This window comes from Austrofundulus limnaeus, unplaced genomic scaffold (assembly GCF_001266775.1).
Source record: "Austrofundulus limnaeus strain Quisiro unplaced genomic scaffold, Austrofundulus_limnaeus-1.0 Scaffold97, whole genome shotgun sequence".
NCBI lineage: Eukaryota > Metazoa > Chordata > Actinopteri > Cyprinodontiformes > Rivulidae > Austrofundulus > Austrofundulus limnaeus.
The window spans coordinates 720,457-724,486 of NW_013952499.1; the positions used below are offsets into that span (position 1 = coordinate 720,457).

At 40.1% G+C, this 4,030-nt stretch overlaps 1 long non-coding RNA gene across 1 annotated transcript; it reads right to left on the reverse strand.

Annotated features, from left to right (window-relative positions):
* Nucleotides 1-842: 842 nt before the first annotated feature.
* Nucleotides 843-4,024, reverse strand: LOC106520787 (uncharacterized). The gene is made up of 2 exons (XR_001310581.1): nt 3,405-4,024; nt 843-1,518 (listed from the first exon to the last, which is right to left on the reverse strand). It is a non-coding gene; the product is annotated as an uncharacterized LOC106520787 (long non-coding RNA).
* Nucleotides 4,025-4,030: the final 6 nt, after the last annotated feature.

Here is a 4,030-nt window from a genome sequence, read left to right on the forward strand (position 1 = left end):
CCCCTCCTTTTGATCAGTCATTGATCAACTAAAGAAAACAATAATTATAAACTGTCTCAACACAAATCCCCAAAAAACAAACAAACAAAAAAAAAACCAATGTACTAAAATCAGGTAATATAAAAGATTGACGACCAAACTGATACCATCAAAAATGTAAGCAGAACCAAATCATAAAAAGAAAAATGAAATAAACTCATAATAAATCAAAAACAACAAATAAAAATTAATGGAATAAATGTCAAAGGATTTAATGGAACTTACAAATGAACTTCAATTACTGTAAATCTGGATAAATCAATCAGAATAAATGCATAAGGCATTAACGTCTAAAATAACAGACTGAGTAAACCAAACAGCTAATTATTACTAAACCACAAAAAAACTTTCACCAATTTAATTATTAATGTTGAACTAATGTCATAAAAACTTGTAACTTAAGTTTCCACCMCAACAATAAATTTGAAGGAAAAACCCAAAATCATAAAAATAAAACTTAAAAACTCCAAAATCTGCAATAGTAGAGAAAAAAATGCAAACAATGCAAAAACTGAGAACTGAAATAACTAGGAGAAAAAAAAACATAAAAATAAACTTCAAATTCATTTTCATGAGAAATCACAGAGCTCAGTATTACATGGCTTGTGCACCAAGGAACGAATGAATTTAAAATAAAAGAATATGCAGCACCAAAGAAAAGATAAGTAGAAATCAAAAAATTAAAATAATAAAAACAATAAATAAAAACACTACCAAATCTAAAACAGCTCCTCCTTTAAACTTCTAGCTTAATTACAACAACTACCCTAATTGTCCTGTCAGGAATAGATGTGTTAAAAACATTTTACTTTTCAGCTTCCATGGACCTACAATAAACCCAAACAGGAAACAGGAACCTTTACCTGATCTATGTTTTCGTGGCGTGCTGAGCTCGGAGTTGCAGAGAACACCCCCTCCCCAGAATTACCACAAAACTGGAAAAGAACAAATAAATTTTAAAAATGGCTGCCGTTGGAGGAACCTCTGAAAGAGATTCAGCGTGACAATCACCTAACTTTACCAGGAAGCTGTACAGAAGGACAAAACTCTAAGAAATCATAAAAATAATAAACAAAAGCAGAAAATAAAAAACATAAAAAAAAAATACGAACGTGTGGAAGGGACGGGTGACATTCGGGACCTGCCAGAGCAAGTGAGAGCCGTGTACTCAGCAAAAACAGGGGGATAGTWATCAAACAAAAGCCTAGGTTTAGCTGTAACCTCGTGCTCAGGGGAGGAGCAGCTCCATTTTGGTAGCTACTCAGACACATGCAGGACCTTCCTGCAGTGGCTGATGTGGATCCAGGTTGCACGCTCAGCAATTTTAACCAATAAATGGGTRGTCAAAAGCACCTGGAAGGGTCCTAGCCAGTGACTCGCTTTCCAGGACGCTTGTTTGAAGTTTTTCACAAGGATGAAGTCACCGGGCCTCAGGTTGTGGAATGGGCTGTCCACTGGACTGGGTWGGGCAGCTTTTACCTGCGAACAGACAAGAGTCAAACAGAGAAGAGAGTTTAGAAMAGTACCGAAGCATTCTGTCTTCACACAAACCTGAGCTGAAAGTGGTGATRTTGGAGGATGCAGACMCACATTTGKTAGAACTGCAAACAATATTTCAAAAGGACTCRGATCACACCCGTCCTTCCTTCTCGCCCGCACATAAAAGAGTACCAAGGCCTTTGGCCAGGAGAGGCCTGTTTCAGCACAACACTTTGCAAGATTTTGTTTTATCGTGCCGTTCTCTCGTTCCACTGCGCCCCCACTGGCTGGATGGTGGGCACAGTTTTCTCAGGTCAATGCCTAAGTATTGACTTATCTGAGAAATGGCCTCGCTAGCAAAATGTCTGCCGTTGTCACTTGAGATCCTTTCAGGATCCCCCAGCGGGGAATCWTTTCTGATAACAGGACCCTGGCCACATCAGAAGCAGTCTGTTGAAGTAGGAAATGCTTCAACCCATTTTAGCCCCATGTCAACGAACACTAAACCGTATGAAGGGGAGACCTACATACTTCTGAAAACTGAAGTTATGAGGAAAATCACGAGTTCTTCTGTTTTGATAATAATACATTTTCTGTGGAATTATGAGAGAACCACACTTAGGGACAATTAGACTTTTACAAAAGTTGAACTCAACAACATTAACACGCGTCCGGGTTAATTATTAATTTGACAACTTTTCAGGAACAACAAACTTGGCTTAAGTTCTTAAATAAACCATGGTTTGCGGTACCTTTCTTAAGGGTTTTGGCAGGGTATGGGCAGATTAAGAAGTAGGGAGAAAAGAGGGTTAAGGAAGGGGATTTAAGTGTCTTTATCTTATCATTGTGAGGAAGCCAGAAGTGCACGGAGTCTCCACTCGACACAGCCGGACATCGGTGCGCTTAATCAAACAATTCAGCCTCTACCTTTTCAGACAACTTCACATTCAGTTCGGGCGTTGAGGAAGTGCTCGTCAGGTCAGCAAGAGGTCCCGCTTAGGTTCACTTACAGTATAACCCATTTTCCATGTTGTAGTGTCGGAACGGTCGGTGTAGGTATGGGTCGGACCGGTTGGTTTTCCACTGATGTTCCAGTCTGGTTCTAATGGGTGTGTTTTGGGTGGTTAGTGGAGGTGCTTTTTAGGTATTTTGAAAAAAAGTTAATGGGCAAAATGAGAGATGGAAACACATTTGATGAATGACTTTTGAAATTTTAAACATTTGCAAAAGTTTAGCCAATCAGTGACGAACAGTGTTCTGACGGCGCATTTTGGTGTCAGCTGGGGCCAGTTGGAACCACAATGAAGTAGGTGCTAAAAAAAAGTGCCGGTTCCATGGATATGGCCTAATGGAAACGGCTTGGAACCGTACCAAACCGTACCGACACTACACTAAGTGGCACTAGTGGAAAAGGGGCATTACTGTCCATTCCTCTTTCAGACTAAGAGATCTCTCACACAAGTTTTGAAAACTCAGTGGAGTCTCAAAAACATGTTATGGTCACGGCTAGTGGTGCCGAAGACCTGGGATAAGATCAGCTCCTTGGCAAGTGAGCGGAGCTCTTATCCCTGAACGCTGGTTTCTCTGAGGAAGAAAAACCAGCTCCTCTTCGCTTGGAACGAAGATGGTGTCTGAGTTGGGGAGGCTCGTCCGTGTTAGTAAAACTAAAGGAGAGAGAGAGAGGGTACTAAGTCCCCAAGAAACTAGACCCCTCGTAAGTCCCGTCTAGCCCGGACGCTCTAACCGTCCTATCTACAGGCCTAACCTAGCCTGAAAAACCCAAAAGCCACCATTGTCAGAGGGTGTGGAAATAAAAATTAGAATTTCTTATTCAGTGTGCAGAATTAGATATAATTTTGGTAATAATACAACAAAGTTTAGCTCACCGTGTTCCTGCTTAGCAAAAAGCTTCTTTTTTCAGCGTCGATTTGGCCCCCGGGCCGAACCAGGAGCACAGTGGTCCTTAGAGGTGTGTTTTGAAGGAAGAGGAGAAATCAACTCATCAACTCAACCCAACGTAAATTAATAATTTAAAGAGCTGATGACACGGTTTAATTTTATGTAATTTTGGATTAAAATTGAACAACGTTAAAATAGATGGTTCTGTGTGGTTATAAGTCAAGTGGGCTTATTTTTGTGTAAATACCCAATGCTTTAAACATCTCTGCTGAGGAGTTAAATTAAACAGACGCCATGTTGTGACGTCAGCGCCAGAAGGAGAGGCAGGAAGCAGCAGAGGAAGACTCAGCAGGGAAACAGACTGGTATGCCTTTTGATTACAACTAGTTGTTTACAATGTAACGTATCTGAAGTTAATAAAACCAATTTTTCTAGTACACTGGAGCAGTATTTTAGAATTATRTTGTGAAAGTTTTGGTGGATACTGGTCCAACCTCTTCTCTGCTCACATCAAGAAGATATTTCAGATATTATATACTGCAATACGTCCTGATGCATCTCAGTGATCCAGGTAAAAAAATCAAAAGGAAAAAAATTGTATAGGTCTTCTGGA